The following is an 18605-nucleotide window of genomic DNA, read 5'->3' as shown; positions in this document are numbered from 1 at the left end:
AGTATTTGTGAAGAGTGAAACAGTTTAAATTTCAAGGCACGAACCTGCACCAAAAAGACCTGAAACGTGAATCTGTTTCACTCTCCACAGATGCTGCCAGATGTGCTGAGCAATTGCAGCATTTTCTGGCGTTGTTTCAGATTTCCAGCATCCGCAGTATTTTGCTTTTGTACCAAAGGTCAATGAGTTGCCTTTCCTGCCCTGTGGGTTATTGCAGGACAAAACAAAAACCTTTAAAGGTGCTGACCAGAGTCAGTCTGCTCAGCTTTCAGAAAGATTTCAAATGATGATGTGAATCTGCACCACTGAATATCAAGGTCACCACGGTTTAGACAGCTGTAATGAACAGCTCCTGTTACAACTTTAGATCAGACAGTGGAGGATTATCACAGGCGCTCTGCCAGACTGCATGTTCGTTCAGACAGGTTTCCAACTGGACACATGGAATGAGCGGCTGTGTGAACATTAGTGGTTGAGGTGGAGATTTCTCATTGGCTGAACTGGAGTTCCAGTTCCATTCCCAGACATCTCCCTTTCTCTTTCTGAATCTATCTCTGTCCTCTTGCTCATTTACACTTTTCATTGTTTCATCATTAGCGGCCACGTCTTCAGCTGTTCAGCTGTCTGAGCCCTTAGCTCTGTAATTCCTTCTAGAAACATCCCCAGTTCACTCTCCCCCTTAACGCCCCCTTACAATCTATCAGTTTTACGAAGGTTTTGTTCAGTTGTCCAAATATGTGACTCGATGTCGAATGTTGCTTGATAAATCTCCTATGAAGCGCCTTGGGGAGTTTTATTTAATCTCGGAGCTGTTGCTGAAATCGATCAGTGAAATGAACTGTGACCAAGAGCTTTTGTTTTATTCTTTCACGGGATGTGGGCGTCGATGGCTCGTCCAGCAATTATTACCCAACCGAAATTGTCCTTGAGAAGCTGGTGATCAGCCGCCATATTGAACAGCTACAGTCCATGTGGTGTAGGTACACCCACAGTGCTGTTAGGGAGGGGGTTCCAGGGTTTTGCCCCAGCGTCGGTGAAGGGACGGCGATCCATTTCCAAGTCAGGATGGTTTGTGGCTCGGAGGGGAGCTTGCTGCTGCTGGTGTTCTCATGCATCTGCTGCCCTTTTCCTAACAAGTGCTGGAGGCCTCGGGTTTGGAAGTTGCTGAAGGAAAATTAGTGTCAGGAGTGAGATTCGAACCCACGCCTCCAGAGGAGACTACGACCTGAACACAGCGCCTTAGACCGCTCGGCCATCCTGACGCTGCTATACCAGCTGCTCGGCCACTAAATCCATTGCATTCGGTACAAATAGTTCTGAGTTCCACATTCATCGTCACTGCTTTAAAACACTCGATGTGATTTTCCTTTTTTCAGCACCTGTTCCTGTATCTGAGTCCCATCCTTCCCCAAGCCTCCGGGGGGTGAGGAGCTTCTCATTGCTGCATTGCTCTGTTTGCTCAAATCAACAAAGACCCAATTCCCGCCCGACCTGTTCCTCACACGAAGGTGTTGAGAGTGTAAGATCTGAGCGGCGTGAAGTATCCAACTGGAGAGTTACATCCTGGATTAGTAAATTTGCGGATGACACAAAGATTGGCCGGGTGGTTAACAGTGAGGTTTAGTGTCTTGGGCTACAGGAAGATATAGAAGGGATGGCCAAATGGGCACATAAGTGGCAGATGGGATTTAACCCTGAAAAGTGTGAGGTGATACACTTTGGAAGGAGTAATTTGACAAGGAAGTATTCAATGCACGGCATGACATTATGAGGTTCTGAGGAACAAAGGGACCTTGGCCTGTGTTTCCATAGATCTCTGAAGGCACAGGGGCAGGTTAGTGGGGTGGTGAAAAGGCATTTGGGACACTTGCCTTTATCAATCGAGGCATAGATTACAAAAGAAGGGAGGTCATGTTTAAGTTGTATAGAACTTTATTGAGGCAACAGCTGGAGTAGTGTGTGCAGTTCTGGTCGCCACATTATAGGAAGGATGTAGTTGCGCTGGAGGGGGTGCAGAGGAGATTCACCAAGATGTTGCCTGGGATGAAACATTTAAGTTATGAAGAGAGGTTAGATAGACTTGGGTTGTTTTCCAAGGAGCAGAGAAGACTGAGGGGCGACCTGATGGGCAGAGTGGATAGGGAGCAGCTGTTCCCCTTAGTTGAAGAGTTAGTCACAAGGGGGCATAATTTCAAGGTTAGGGGCAGGAGGTTTAGGGGGATGTGAGGAAAAACTTTTTTACTGAGAGGGTGGTGACGGTCTGGAATGCACTGTCTGCGTGGGTGGTGGAGGCAGGTTGCCTCAAATCCTTTAAAAAGTACCTGGGTGAGCACTTGGCACGTCACAACATTCAAGGCTATGGGCCAAGTGCTGATAAATGGGATTAGGAAAGTAGGTCAGGTGTTTCTCACGTGTCGGTGCAGACCCGATGGGCCGAAGGGCCTCTTATGCACTGTGATTCTGTGTGATTCTGTGACTGAGGAAAATCACCAGAAACTGCTGCACACAAAGAGCTTACTGAAAGGTCAAATTATATCGTTTCAGTGAGTCATTAAAGCCTCCTTCGAGCAGATTAAGCAGTATTTCCTGTGTTTCAGTGATATATTCTGACCTGAATTTAAAAGGAAAGGGTAAATATTTGTCATATTCATAAGATCCGCCCGCCGCATGACTGAGGCGAGCTCACTTCTCGATCTCATCACTGACAGATACGAACACGAATAAAGCATAAAAAACGAAAGGGAAATGATAGATTACAGTCCGCTCCCCTCGATTAATGTTAACCAAAGCACCAATGAAATGGATCAATCGGTGGATTTTTCAGGATTTACATACCCAATGGTTGATCGAGGAATCAGCAGCTGGGAACATATAAGACCATAAGACATAGGAGCAGAAATTAGGCCATTCGGCCCATCGAGTCTGCTCCACCATTCAATCATGGCTGATAAGTTTCTCAACCCCATTCTCCCGCCTTCTCCCCGTAACCTTTCATCCCCTTACCAATCAAGAACCTATCTATCTCGGTCTTAAATACACTCACTGACCTGGCCTCCACAGCCGTCTGTGGCAATGAATTGCATAGATTCACCACTCTCTGGCTAAAGAAATTTCTCCTCATCTCTGTTCTAAAAGGTCTTCCCTTTACTCTGAGGCTGTGACCTCGGGTCATAGTCTCTCCTACGAATAGAAACATCTTCACCACGTCCACTTTATCCAGGCCTTTCAGTATTCTGTAAGTTTCAATCAGATCCCCCCTCATCCTTATAAACTCCATCGAGTATAGACCCAGAGTCCTCAAACGTTCCCCATATGTTAAGCCTTTCATTCCTGGGATCGTTCTCGTGAACCTCCTCTGGACCCCCTCCAGGGTCAGAACATCCTTCCTGAGCTACGGGGCCCAAAGTTGCTCACAATATTCTAAATGTGGTCTGACCAGAGCCTTATAAAGCCTCAGCAGCACAGTCCTGCTTTTATAATCTAGTCCTCTCGAAATAAATGCCACCATTGCATTTGCCTTCCTAACTACTGACTCAACCTGAAAGTTAAGCTTAAGAGAATCCTGAACTCCAGATTTCTGAATTTTCTCCCCATTTAGAAAATAGTCTATGCCTCTATTCTTCCTACCAAAGTGCATGACATCACATTTCCCCACATTGTATTCCATCTGCCACTTCTTTGCCCATTCTCCTAACCTGTCTAAATCATTCTGCAGCCTCCCCGCCTCCTCAATACGACTTGTCCCTCCACCTATCTTTGTAAAATCTGCAAACTTAGCCAGTATATCCTCTGTTCCATCATCTAGATCATTAGTGTATAAATTGAAAAGTTGTGGTCCCAACACTGACCCCTCCGGAACTCCACTAGTCACTGGCCGCCATCCTGAGAAGGACCCCTTTATCCATGCTCTCTGCCTCCTGCCTGACAGCAAATCTTCTATCCATGCTAATACCTTGCCTCTAACACCATGGGCTCTTATCTTACTGAGCAGCCTCCTGTGCGGCACCTTGTCAAAAGCCTTCTGGAAGTCCAAGTAGATAACATCCATTGGCTCTCCTTTGTCTAACCTACTCGTTACCTCCTCAAAGAATTCTAACACATTTCTCAGGCATGACCTCCCCTTGATGAAACCATGCTGGCTTTGCCCTATTTTACCATGCACTTCCAAGTATTCTGAAATCTCATCCTTAATAATGGACTCTAAAATCTTACCAACAACCGAGGTCAGGCTCATCGGTCTGTAATTTCCAGTCTTTTGTCTAACGCCCTTCTTAAACAGGGGGGTTGCATTAGCGATTTTCCAGTCCCCTGGGACCCTCCCTGACTCCAGTGATTCCTGAAAGGTCACCACTAACGCCTCCACTATCTCTTCAGCTATCTCCTTCAGAACTCTGGGGTGTAATGCATCTGGTCCAGGTGATTTATCCACCTTCAGACCTTTCAGTTTTCCTAGCACCTTCTCCTTGGTAATGGCGACCATACTCACCTCTGCCCCTCGACTCTCTTGAACTTTGGGGATGTTACTCGTGTCTTCCACCGTCAAGACTGAAGCAAAGTACCTATTCAGTTCCTCTGCCATTTCTTTCTTCCCCACTACTACTTCTCCAGCGTCATTTTCCAGCGGCCCAATGTCCACTTTTGCCTCCCTCTTACCCTTCATATATCTAAAAAAACTCGTGCAATCTTCTAATATATTACTGGCTAGTTTACCCTCATATTTAATCTTCTCTCTCCTTACTTCTTTTTTAGTTGTCCTCTGTAGGGTTCCCGCTGCTCTTCGACACATTGTATGCTTTCTCTTTTGCTCTCAATGACTTCTTTTGTCAGCCATGGCTGCCTCGTCCTTCCTTTCATATGCTTCTTCTTAAGGACGGATTTTTGCTGTGCTAGTATTATTAACCGAGGATGGGTTCTATCTATTGATTTCTGGGTATGGGCCCAGCACGCTTCCTCTGCGACACCTGAGAGTTGCAGTTCGGTTATGTTACTTTAATGGGGGATGAGTTGACCAGCGCTTTTTCATATCTTTTTAGAAGTTAAACCGATCTTTATTCCAGTAACGTGGACCAGCGGGCACAGAGCTGGACACGCGCAAGCGGGGAGGGCAAGTATCCGCTGCCCTCAGAAATGGGACTGCGTCTCCCCAAAAGAGACAGGCACCCTCACTCAGCGACCGGAAAACACGAAACCGGAGATGCTCAGGAGACTCGACTTACAACTCTTTGCCGGAACACAGTATTGAACAAGTGATTTTTAGACATCAGTTTAACGCTCGACCAACCGAACTATTTCAGCTGACAGAAGCGATGCTTCGAGCCAGAATTTAAACAGCGACCAGGATACCAGTTTTACAGTCACCGACGGTCCTCCGCTTCTATTAGAGAACATGATCGCATAATGACAAAGGACAGCCATCACCTCGTTTCAGTCCCTCCAGATTTCGATTTTTTTCTTGACAAAGAGGGGGTCCAAAGCCCAACTAAGCATCAGTTCATTGCCATAAGCTCTCGGCCAATCGCTACACTGGAATTGTCCTACAAACAGCTTTCTTCATCCTTTGAGTGAATTGTTTGCTGACGTCACCGTTAAATGTCTTAACTCTAAGTTTAAGGTTTGTTTGTTCTGTACATTTGTTCAGTACATTTGTTATGTATTCCCTCAAAAGAGGAAATTGTTTCTCCACATTAAAACCTATTAATCATCTCAATTACCTCAACCAGATAGCGCCTAAACCTTCTCAACTCACGCGTATGTAAATGACACAGCGGGAGCACATCTAATTGCAGTTAAGAAAACTATGTATCGCACATGGTCATGGCTACTTTTGCAGCAAACCTGTTTCTGAATTAATGGGACCCACTTGTGATAAACACTGTCATCTTTCACTGTTTAGCAGGTGAGTTTCATGGAGCCACAAATGTGATTCCCTCAGTTCCGCTTTTACACAAAGCTGGGGAAATGCATCACAGATGCCAGTCTTCAGCCAGCTTCATTCACTCCAAGTGAAATCAAGAAATGGCTGAAGGCACGGGGAACTGCAAAGGCTTTGGGCCCTGACACCATTCCTGCAGCAGTACTGAAAACCTGTGCTCCAGAAATAGCCTCGCTCCTCGCCAAGCTGTTCCAGTACTGGCATCTACCCGACAATGAGGAAAATTGCTCAGGTATGTCTTGTCCACAAAAAACAGGAAAACCCAACCGGCGAAAACCGCCCGATCAGTCTCCCCTCGTTCATCGAGAAAGTGGGTGGAAATTTCTTCGACAGCGCGATCAAGTGGCACTTACTCAGCAATAACCTGCTCACTGAAGCTCAGTTTGGTATCTGCCAGGGTCACTCAGCTCCTGACCTCATTGCAGCCTTGGTCCAAACATGGAGGAAGCAGCTGAACTTAATACCTGAGGTGCAAGTGACTGCACTTGAGTCCAAAGAAGCTTTTGACCGAGTGTGGCATCAAGGAACACTCGCAAAACTGAAGTCAATAGAAATGAGGCGGGAAACTCTCCACTGGTTGGAGTCGAGCCCGGGGCTTCCAATACATTCTAAAAGATTTCCAGCATTAACAGGAATTCGCTTTTGGTTGATACACTGTGGGTGGCAATGAAAGGATCCATTGAGAGCAGTTTATCGTGCAGGTGGCTGGTTGTTCTTGGGTTTCGATTCTCGCTTTGGGCTTTTCAATGAGTTCGTATGCAAGAGGTCCCACTTTCATTTCCAGGACGAGCCCAGCAAGCATTTTAATGCAGTATTTTTTCGCGCTCGAGGTGGTGGCAGTTCCGGAAATCAGGACCAAGTTTGAACACCCGGGAAGTCATTGTAGAGAATGCATCACCTCAACACACGTGATGAAATGAACACAGGGTTTAAAGAACGTTTCTCCGTGTTAGGGCACTCTGAAATTCTCCGAATACATCACATAAGGGAACTGTCTACTTCTGGATTCAGGTGGGAGGCTGATTGAACTCGGTGAAAATCTTGACTGAAAGGCCAAGCAGAGCTGAGATCTCCAAAGATTTATTTTCATTTCCCACACTTTAGCTGTGATCGGCCACTGGCAGTGAGCTGGGAAGGGTTTCTTCTTGCTACCAAATGCTTGTATGTTCCGGTCTTTCCGCGGTGGGTTTTCACACTGTGGAGAAACATGTTGGATATCATGTTGAAGTGTTGAAACGATTCACACCAGCCCATTTACAACAGCATCTGATCTGATGTGGTGGAAATGCATTTTATTGACAGAAAATACATTTCCATCTTTAGACACCTGGCCGAATATTCAGGACCTGTACGAAAGAGGATCATTTATTCCAACAGATCATGAATGCAAAAAGCATAGAAGGAGGTTTAATAGATCGAAGCCGCGTGACCAGGTGGCCGAGAGGTTAAGGCGATGGACTGCTAATCCATTGTGCTTTGCACGGGTGGGTTCGAATCCCACCAGAGTCGTCGCTTTTATCAACCACTTCGTGTGCAATTAAGAGGTCTGTGTGCAAAATTTAAGCACATGGGATTGGGGTAATATATTGGTGTGGATTGAGAATTGGTTGGCAGACAGGAAACAGAGAGTAGGAACAAATGGGTATTTTTCAGACTGGCAGACAGTGCCAAGTAGGGTACCACAGGGATCAGTACTTGGGTCCCACTTTTTCACAATATATTTCATTGACTTGGATGAGGGAATCAAATGTAATATTTCCATGTTATCTGACAATGAACTTCGTCGAAATGTGAGTGGTGAGGAGGAGGTTAAGAGGCTTTAAGGCGATTTATGGAAGTTGAGTAAGTGACAAAATACATGGTAGATGCAGTATAAGGTGGAAAAGTGTTGAAGTTATCCACTTTGGTAGGATAAACACAATGGCAGAGTTTTATTTCAATGTTGATACATTGGCAAATGTTGATGTTCACATGGACCTGGGTGGCCTTGTACACCAAACACTGAAAACAAGCACGCAGATCCAGCAAGCAATTAAGAAAGCACATGGTATATTGGCCTTCATTGCAAGGTCTCTTCAGCACAGTAGAAAGGATGTCTTGCTGCAGCAGTGCAGGGCCTTGGTGAGGCCACTCCTGGAGTGTTGTGTGCAGTTTTGGTCTCCTTACCGAAGAAAAGATATATTTGCCATAGAGGGAGTGCACCAAAAGTTCACCAGACTGATTCTAGGGATGGCAGGATTGTCATATGAGGAAAAATTGGGCCGACTAGGCCTGTATTCACTGGAGTTTAGAAGAATAAGAGAGGTTCTCATTGAAACAGAAACATTTCTGACAGGGCTGGACAGACTGGATGTATAGTTGATATTTCTCCTTGCTAGGAGGTCCAGAACAAGGGATAAGAATCTCATGATATGGGGTAGGCCATTTAGGACTGAGATGAGGAGAAACGTCTTCACTCAGATGGTGGTAAAGCTGTGGAATTCTCTACCACAGAGGCCACGTCAGTGAATATGTTTATGAAAGAAATGGATTTCTAAACTCGAAAGGCATCAAGGGGCATGGGGACAGAGTGAGAGTGTGGCGTTGAGATAGAGAATCAGCCATGACGATATTGAATGGTGGAGCTGGTTCGAAAGGCCGAATGGCCTACTCCTTCCTCTATGTTTCTAAAAGGCTAAAAGAATTGGGGTAGGTTGGAATCGTAGCATCATAGAATGGTTATAGTACAGGAGGCGGCCATTCATCCAGCCGTGTCCATGTCTGTTGCCTCCAGTCTCTTTCTATTTCAATGTTTATAAAGATTCTCCATTGATGCCTTGCTTTTGTACTCGACGCTTCTATTTATAAAACCCAGGTTACTGCCTTTGTTTTGTTCAGGTTGTCGAATTGAGGCATGTGAGGTGATTAAGGGACTTGATAGTTTAGATACAGAGAAACAATTTTCCCTGTTTTGGGGAATCCAAAACAAGAGGACATAACATTCAATTTCAGCTAAGCCGTTCAAGGGTGACGTCAGGAAACACTTATTCACACAAAATTTCGTAAAAATGTGGAACCTTCTGAAAATTGCTACTGAAGCTTAGGATCAGCTGAAAGTTTCCGATACTGAAACTGGGTACAAGTTTTTATTGTTAATAAGATGTAAGATATTAAAGTATTATGAAATCACAGTGGATAGATGAAGTGAAAATAAGGACCAGTCATGAGTTTAACACGATTGATGGAAGAAAAGTGTACTTATCTTCCCATGTTCCCAAATTCCTCATCTAGCAGCAAACAGGCTTTCAGATGATCACCGCTCAGTACATTCCTCTCAGCATCCCCTTCTCTAAGGGGAACAGACCCAGACACAAAAAAAATCTGATGCATCTTCTTTAGGCCTTAAGCGAACAATTTCACATTTCCTACATGGAAACCTATCTGATCGCAGCTGCATTATCTACAGCTTCACCCAACTTGATGGCGCCAGTTTACTTCCGCAAGAACCAGGAGGCTCCTGCCCTCATTACAGCTTTGGTCCAAACACGGAGCGGTTGATTACAGAGAGCGGCACCGGGGAAATATTCCGAATGTTGCTATTAAACAGAAGAGGGTGAAAAAACATCAAATTGCATCTTCTCACTTTCGGACAATTGGCTTTTCATCCGTTGTCACAATAGAACAGCCAATACACATTGGTCACCCTGAACACTGAGGTGCATTTCATTGCAGTGAATCAATATGAAGACATTCAGCTCCTCCAATCAGTTCCACCTTTCATTTAGATCATGACTGATTTCTACATCAAATCGATCTGCCAGCCCTAGTCTCATAACCTTTAATGCTCACGCCCAACAATAATCTACCAGCAATTGTAGCAATCTTTACGTACCAACCAGCTGTAGTCGCGGATCTAGACAGGAAAGGCTTTCTACTGTCAGCCACCAAATAGATGGCTGAGCTACATTTCAGATCTTTAGCCTGGAGGATTTCATGATTCCTGCGTTTAAAAGAGATGAAATGATGAAATGGTCAACACTGTGGGTCATTTTTCTTCTCAGTGAAGTAAAATTAACTTCAGTTAAGAATAGGGGAGCAGCCACTGCAACCCTTTCGACAGGGGGATGAGGTCGCCCACGGCTTGCTCACCCTTAACAGGGTGAAGCAGAACATTTCCATCCGGGAAACTTTCGCCTGTGAAAGTGAGTACGATAGCTGTTAGACAATGACATCCTCTGTCAAGTTACTGACGGCTGAGTGGATCTGTCCTGTCAACTACATTAGTGTTGATTGTGAAACTGTCTGTTCACTTTAAACGGTATCACTTCTGCCCGTACGATAAGCTCTCAAAACTTCCCCTCCGCTGCCTCTTACAAAAAATGTCACTGACCCAGCAGTAACCCAACGTGCTCTCTTCTACACCCACACATTGAGGATGCCGGGGCTCCTACTATCACTGCACAAAACACAGTTTCTCTCTCCACAGAGGTTGCTTGAGTTGCTGACTATTTCCACAATCTTACATTCTTGTATTAGGGTGAGGGATGCAGGATCAGTTACTCTCTCCTTCCGAACTTCCCAGTACTTTTGATAGACTAATGCTCACCATCACTTTACGCGAAAATATCCCTGGCTTCATTCCTGGCGTTAGAGAGACACAGAATGATGGCAGCATAGAGGGTGAGCACTTGGCCCTTGTTCTCTGTTCTGGTTCTCTGCAGGGAAACTCAGTTATTCAATGCCTCCGTAGCCTCTAAATTACTCTCTTCAGAAAATTATGGAATCTCCTCTGAAAGCCATTGTCGAATCTGCCTCTAAGGTAGAACATTCCAGATCCTAACCACACGCTGTCTTAAACGAAGTTCTTCCCCAGGTCTAATTGTGTATATCTTGCCAATCATCTTAAATCGATGCGCTCTGATTCTCGGCCCTCCCGACAATGGAAACAGTTTCTCTCTATTACTCTGTCCAGACCTCTTATGATTTTGAAAATCCCCATCTAAACTCCTCTCAACATTTTCTTCTCTGAGAACAGCCGCAGATTTGTTTTTCCAATCTATTCATCTCATTCAAGTTCCTCAACAATGAATTCATTCTTGTAAATGTTTCCAATGTCGCCACATTCTTTTTAATTTTGATAATCATTGTTGGGCACAATATTCCAGTTGAGACCGAACCAATGTTTTTTTTAAAGATTCTGCACAGCTGCCTTGCTTTTGTACTTGATGCTTCTACTGAAAAAAAAACCAGGATCCCAGATGCCGTTTATTCAACTTAACATGAATTGACGTGCAAATTGCAGTCGACGTAAACTAAAAATTACTTCTTGTTACTGAAATAGGCTTTAGAAAACGTGGTAATTGTTCATTGTGCTTGGTGATTTCTGTATTTGGAACCTCAGCCTCTCAGTTCCTCCAGGGTCACCAGCTTCTCACCAGATACACAATCGTCTGATACATCTTTCCGAGGTCTTAAGTGGATGATCTCACACTTCCGACATGCAAATCTCTCTGATCTCATCTATATTATTTATTGTGTTGCCCAACCTGATGGCGCCAGTTTACTTTCATCGGAACCAGGAGGCTCCTGACCTCTTTACAGTTTGGGACCAAACATGGAGCGGGGGATTCCAGAGAGCGGGACCGAGAATGTATTCCGGACGTTGATGCTCAAACAGGGAATTGTTGATGTGTGACATCGAATTGTTATTTACCGAATACAAAAGTTCTGATAAGTTCACAAACTTGAAACATTAACATTTTTAAAAATCTCTCTCCACAGTTAATGCCTGATGGGCTGAGTGTTTGCAGCATTTTCATTTTTTCTTTGAAGTGAACAACCGAGTCCGTGCTGGATAATTCTTTGATGATCTTTCAAAAATCTGTGCTGTGTCCCCTATTATTCGTCATGTATATGAACGTCATAGATGACTATGTGGGGGGTAGGATTAGTAAGTTTACGGACGACACATCGATTGGCCGGGTGGTTAACAGTGAGGTTCAGTGTCTTAGGCTACAGGAAGATATATGCGGGATGATCAAATGGGCAGATAAGTGGCAGATGGAATTTAACGCTGAAAAGTGTGAGGTGTTACATTTTGGTAGGAGTCATTTGACAAGGAAGTATTCAATGAACGGCATGACAATAGGAAGCCCTGAGGAACAAAGGGGCCTTGGAGTGTGTGTCTATAAATCTTTGAAGGCGGAAGGGCATGTTAGTGGGGTGGTGAAAAAGGCATATGGGATACTTGCTTTTATCAATCGAAGCATAGATTTAAAAAGTAGGGAGGTCATGTTGGAGTTGTATAGAACCTTGGTGAGGCCACAGCTGGAGTACTGTGAGCAGTTCTGGTCGCCACATTATAGGAAGGATGTGATTGCACTGGAGGGGGTGCAGAGGAGATTCACCAGGATGTTGACTGGGATGAAACCTTTTAGTTAAGAAGAGAGGTTGGATAGACTTAGGTTGTTTTCGTTGGGGCAGAGAAGACTGAGGGGCGACCTGATCGAGGTGTACAAGATTTTGAGCGGCATGGATAGGGTGGATAGGTAGCAGTTGTTCCCCTCAGTTGAAGGGTGAGTCACGAGGGGGCAATGAGTTGAAGATGAGGGGCAGGAAGTTTTGGGGGCATTTGAGGAAAAACCTTTTTCCCCAAAGGGTGGTAAGGTCTGGAATGCGCTGCCTGGGAGGGTGGTGGAGGCGGGTTGCCTCACATCCTTTAAAAAGTACCAGGATGAGCACTTGGCACGTCATAACGTTCACGTCTGTGGGCCAAGTGCTGGTAAATGGGATTAGGTAGGTAGGTAGGTCATGTGTTTCTCACGTGTCGGTGTAGACACGATGTGCTGAAGGGTCTCTTCTGCACTGTGTGATGATGTGATTCCTTGAAACCCTGCATCGTTATTTCTTTCTATCTGTCCGCTAACTTTCAGTTGTATAATTTGGGCCTCTGCTCCTCCCTAGTTGGCAACATCTCACCAATTAAAAACAAAACGAAACGAAACTCGTACATTCGTGGCCTCAGTCAGATTATGGTTCATTGTGAATCCAACTGCCAAAGTATTTCTCACTCATTTAAACTATTTATGAAATTTGAAAATAAACTTCTCCCACGGCTTATTGTTGTGCGTTTGCTCTCACGTTCTTTGCTTTTCTTGCTACTCGTCCTTGTGATGTAAATCCACGGAAAGCAAAGAAGGCCACGAGGAATGGAGGGAAAATCATGTTCCCTTTCATGATCCCTGTTTGATTTTCAATGCACTGAATATGATCAAGGTCTAAGGAAGTGAATCTAGGACAAGCAACAGCTGTCTTTTTACAACTAGGCTTGTGGCGCAACGGTAGCGCGTCAGACTCCAGATCAGAAGGTTGCGTGTTCAAATCACGTCAGGCTCATGGCTCTTCACTGTACTTGAAGCTTTTGTCTGGGCACAAAGTTCATTGTGTCTGGATTCCACCGAAATGTTGAATTTCAAAACCATGATGAAAGTCATCTCTTCCGATTTACCGGTTCAGTTTTCATGTTACATTGGAACAATGTTTCAGCGATGTGGGGTATCTACTGTTTTTGCAATTATTCCGTTACCCAGTATGAGAAGTAAAACACAAAGTGTCCATCATGGTGTTTAAATCCGCAGCCGCTTCCGTCCATATAGCTGCTTAGTTCCGTTAGCTGGAGTAGGTTATGTAAGCTATAATCGCCCGACTTTATTTTATCCATAAGTCAGGAGATTCAAACTCGTCCTTTTAAAGCAGAGCGACAGTGAGTTCAGTTAAAACAAATGTCTAAAAACAGCAGCAATTTCTTTCTGCTCACGGCATCCAGTTATAGCGACCTGCATTAAACAGCAGGAGCGGAAACCACAGCCCGACACCCGCCTCTTCACATTAACGGGCAGCCTGAATTTCAGTTTTGGGATTTGAGAGAGAGCGGATGTTTTTGTGGAAACTGAAGTCACTTTTCCTATGAATGGAGCCGGCTAAAGAGCCCGGGCCGGCCTGAGAGTCCCCGAGCCCGGGGTCAGTGGGAGCCTGGGGAGAGGACAGATCCCAGGGAAAGGGAATGAGATTAGAGAGAAGGAAGGTTATTGCGGGGTTGAGGGGACTGAAGGGTTGGCGACTGGAGGAATAGAAACGGGAGAGAAAATGGAAGGGGTTATGGGGGACAGCATCTGTCAGAACGAGGAAGAGAGCGACGGAGGAAAAGATGGAGGGAGCTAGAGGGAGGGCGGGAATCAGGGGGAACTTGCATTTCGCCAGCACATTTTGCAACCGCAGAAAGATCCAAAACCTCACAGCCAATGGGTGGGTATTTTGGGCAAGGGGGTTGATGGGGCGTCTTGGTAATTGAGATTCGTGCTTGAATGTGCACAGCAGGATCCCACAGGCAGGAACCTGATCAATATTTGGATAACCTGTTTCAGTGATTCTGGATGAGGGATTATTATTGATCCCAGGACTCTGGGTAAAACTCCTCTTCTCTTGCTGTAAATAGCCTGGTTAGATTGTTCACATCCCTCCGAGTGGGGAAGATGGGATCTCGGTTTTAAATGTGGTTTATTACTGGATAGTGTCATATATCATTGTTACCCCTCTGTGGGAATTACAGTACATCGTGGTAAACAATTTAACTCTTCGAGAAGGTCAAGGAGTTGGAAACACTGAGAAACTGCTCGTTCTGGCATTACTAACTCACGTGGCCTGTGATGATAAAATATAACCTCTTCCAGTCGGTGGAGATGTGATGTCGGCATACCTCAGAATAAAGCTCACACACCACAGCAGATGTTGCCCATTGTCTTCAAAGACAGTCGATTGAAGAGTTTCCCTCCTTGTTTCGTTGAACTTCTCAATGTTGTAATGGTGTCTGCTCCATTCCCGGGGCAAATGTGGGAATCAGAAATCATCACTTTCTCCCTATGTGGATCCGACTGAAAAGAGTTGTTATCATTAATTTCTCTCCGCCTCTGACGCCTTATCACATCCAATCTTTAAAACAAAGCTAACGTTTTCTGATTTCAACACTCGAATCGAAATTCCTGCAACCTCTCTCTCCCTGCCCTGCTAAAAAGTCCACCTCTTTCAACTGTGAGTGTTAATCTCTCATTCTCTGTAACACCTCTCCAAATAACAATCTAGTGCTGCTTCTGCTCTCAGAGTACAATGTCCCCTGTCTTTGCCTATTCTGTGAACTATGATTCAGTCAGTTGCTCTCAAGTTTTTACAGGCAGAGGGTTGTGAGTTCAAAATCTCTCCAGAATTCTGAGCAGAAAGTCCGGCTGACACTTCAGTGCCGCGCTGAGCCAAAGTTTCACTGTGACAGTTGCCAGTTTTGAGATGCTATGGCAAACTGAGGTGCCATCTGCCTTCACATGTAAAATTCCCATGGCACAATTTCGGACAGTGGCACGGGAGTTATTCCATCGTGTCGGAGCCAACATTTGTCCCTCAATTAACATCACTTCAAAACAGATTCTCCTGCCTTCATCACATTGCTGTTCCTGGAAGCTGGCTGCTGCAAGCCTTTAATAATATAGTTCAAAAAACATCGTGATTGAAACGCTGCGAGGAAAAGACAAGGCGTTAATGAGAATTCTGCTGAGAGAGCTCCATTGGACAGAAAATCGGGCGAAGAATACGAGGAATCGACACCAGAGAACCAATCAACGTCAAAACTGAATAACTCCTGTGAAATAAATGAGTAAAAGCTGAGAGCTCCGAGCACCATCAGTTCATCACCCAGAGACACTCACAAAAGAATTTAGTCTCCTGTCTTAGACGGTACCTCGTGGCTGAGAATGACTTCCTTCCACTCCGGGGCTGTGGGTTCTGAGGTGACTCCACACACTCTGCCACAGTTCCCGAGGGGAGTGTGAAAGCCTTTCACTGAGTTTCAAGGTTGCAAATCTGATCTTGGAGGTATCGGTGCTGTGTTCCCTGGAGGCGGGGTTCTCATTCTTAATGCAAAAATCTGACATCGAGGATGGGTTGTTCATTACCAAATAAAAAATCTGGAGATGTAAGACGTTAGAATCCGCTCATCTCTGATGCACTTTTATTCATTTTTGTTTCCTGTAATAAACAAGTGGTGTGTAGCTGTCCATTAAAAATAACAAACAGTATTCGGAAGATTCTGGCCAGTACCTTCAGGGTTTCCGCTGTTGCATCCGACAGCATCCTCAGCTGCATCACATCTGGACCTCGTGACTTATTAACATTCATTGCAGCCAATCCTGCTCGGGCCTCTTCTTTCACAAGATTTATGGGAACAACAAAAACATTTGCAAATTGTCGATGGAAAAAGTGAGAACCTTTCTTGAAGATGGTTTCAAGACGCCTTTGTGGTAAAGATGTAGAGTTAGCGGAAACAAAAGTAGCAATAAGTGGAATGGAGGGTTGTCCGTGAATTGATTGCAGATTTTCACGAAGGATTATTTCGAGAGATTTTAAGTCTATTTCCTCTACATCTTTTAGGAAATTAACATTGAAAAAGCTCAATCGTGATCGAAAATGTATTGTAATCTTAGTTTATCTAAATAATGCAGATAGACGTAATTCAAAGAATTGGAGGCATATCAGATTATAATGTGGATTATAAAATCCTGGTGAGGGCTAGGGACAAGTTTTAGGAAAGACGGCAAGGCCTTGGAGAGCGTACAGTGGGGATTTACTGGAATGGTATCAGCGGTGAGGGATTCCGGATGTGGATGGACAAAGAAACAACAACTAGGGATGTTCTTCTTACAACAGAGAGTGTTAAGGGGAGATTTAGTGCAGGTATTTAAATTGATCCCAGGCATATGTTTTTCTTATACACATTATTCCATATTTTTCCATTGCCTGAATGTTAGGTAACCAATGAACAAATTCAACATAATCTGCAGAGTTTTGCTTTTGTCCGAAATAAGTTTGTCAGGAAATGTTTCACGTTTGTAAATCAAAAACAATCCTTGACCTGATGTGACGGAAGCTGAATGTCCAACATTGCACACCTGCCTGCCTATTCAGAACCTTCTTGTCAACGTTCCTGGATGGAAAAAGAGTATGAGACTGTGTTCTGAAACTCAGACAGGTGACGAGGTGATAGAGAGTTTAAGGTGAAGGACCGATGATCCATTCTGATTTGGATCCTTGTTGCTAGTTTGTGGATATTATCAATTAATTGATTCTTCCTGTTTGCTAACATTTTGAATCAAATAGGCCTGGAATCCTATCCTTGTTAATATCTCACTGGAGATTCCGGGTCTGTTCAGGCCATAAAAACACTGAGATTGAGAGTTACAGTTTTTCACTCAAATTTTACTGAAATGATGATAAAATAGGATTCATGAAAGGCAGCAAGATATTTTCCTCCCTCCCTTCCATTCTCTGGATTTACACCAGCTGAAAGCAACAGAAAGAAATAATGGTGATGGAGCAGAAAAACAAGATTATCATTAGGGAACACATTTAATTTAGTATTTACTTGATAAGTTAAGTGAGTGAGCAAGTTTTAGCAAAATAAGATTAAATTTAGGGCCCTTTGAAATAAACATATGATACTTAGAGCAGGGTGTTATTTTTGTGGTGAGATGGTAGCATCTGTGGAAGAACTAGGAGTCATGTACAGACATCATTACAAGCTATTGGACAGGAAGGTGAAAAAAAACATGGCTAATAGAATACAACTGATTGAACTCATTCTACAGTTATGTAAGATACTGTTTAGACCCCATTCAGATCATTGCGATGAATTCTGGACAACAAAACTTGAGGAAGAGTGAGAAGTGGGTGCAGCTGTGTTGCCACACTCAAATGGTGAGGACAGATTGCAAAACCTAGTCTTGTAATGCCTTGAAATTCGAAGATTAAGGGGTAATCTGCCTGAAATGTTTATGATGATTCAATGATTTGACAGGGTAGATAAGTAGAGAACATGACGTCTGTTGGGGGGAAGCCAGGCCAAAGGTACACAACATTAAAATTAGAACGAGAGAGATAGATTGAGCTAAAATACAGGCCAGTCGTGAGTTCATTAAAAGGCAGGGCAGGCATGAGGGAAGAATAGTTTACTTCTGTTCCTATGTTTCAATTTTCATAATCTTGGACTGAACAGGTTTTCAAATTATCACCCAGTCTGTACACGTTGCCTCTTAAAGTTAATTATTCCACCCCCTTTTCAGAAAGTAAAACTTAATCTGGAGGGAACTGAAACCTGTGATGAACCCAAAAAGGAACAAGCTAAAATTTATCTTTCAAAATGGAGATCGAGCCCTCGGAGACTGAGAACTACAGTTCCCAGGGGGTCGCATAGTTTAGTTCTGAACTGGTCGCACATGCGCAGGTTGTTCTTTTAGCGACGTTGTTGGCACTGCGCATGTGCTGGTCGGCTCATTTTCTCGACTTCAGGCCGAGACACGGCCATGCACACATGCGCAATTCGTTTCCTTTTTTCCAGGTTGGAAGTTACTTCTGCGCCTGCGCAGAAGTAAAAGAAGGTCCAAAAGCAAAACAGCGTGAAAAGGGACGCAGGTGACTGAGAAGAGAGTTCCATTCTGATAAAAAAGTGCCAGAAAAAGCTGGACAGAGAGGAGGTACACGGAGTAGGTCCCAAAACAAAGGAGCAGTCCCAAACCAGGGACTGGTACAGAAAGAGGTCTCAGGAAGTTGAAGGATGAGGACAGGAATCTGAAACAGATCCTGTTCAGTGAAGATT

At 44.3% G+C, this 18605-nt stretch overlaps 3 non-coding genes across 3 annotated transcripts; 2 read left to right on the top strand and 1 right to left on the bottom strand.

The window, feature by feature from the left end:
* Positions 1 to 1179: 1179 nt before the first annotated feature.
* Positions 1180 to 1262, bottom strand: trnal-cag (transfer RNA leucine (anticodon CAG)). Its single transcript has one exon. It is a non-coding gene; the product is annotated as a tRNA-Leu (tRNA).
* A 6097-nt stretch (positions 1263 to 7359) lies between these two features.
* Positions 7360 to 7441, top strand: trnas-gcu (transfer RNA serine (anticodon GCU)). Its single transcript has one exon. It is a non-coding gene; the product is annotated as a tRNA-Ser (tRNA).
* A 5793-nt stretch (positions 7442 to 13234) lies between these two features.
* Positions 13235 to 13306, top strand: trnaw-cca (transfer RNA tryptophan (anticodon CCA)). The gene has a single exon. It is a non-coding gene; the product is annotated as a tRNA-Trp (tRNA).
* Positions 13307 to 18605: the final 5299 nt, after the last annotated feature.

The sequence above is a fragment of the Cetorhinus maximus genome, chromosome 31, assembly GCF_964194155.1.
Source record: "Cetorhinus maximus chromosome 31, sCetMax3.hap1.1, whole genome shotgun sequence".
NCBI lineage: Eukaryota > Metazoa > Chordata > Chondrichthyes > Lamniformes > Cetorhinidae > Cetorhinus > Cetorhinus maximus.
This window is presented reverse-complemented; position numbering and strand designations above follow the sequence as displayed.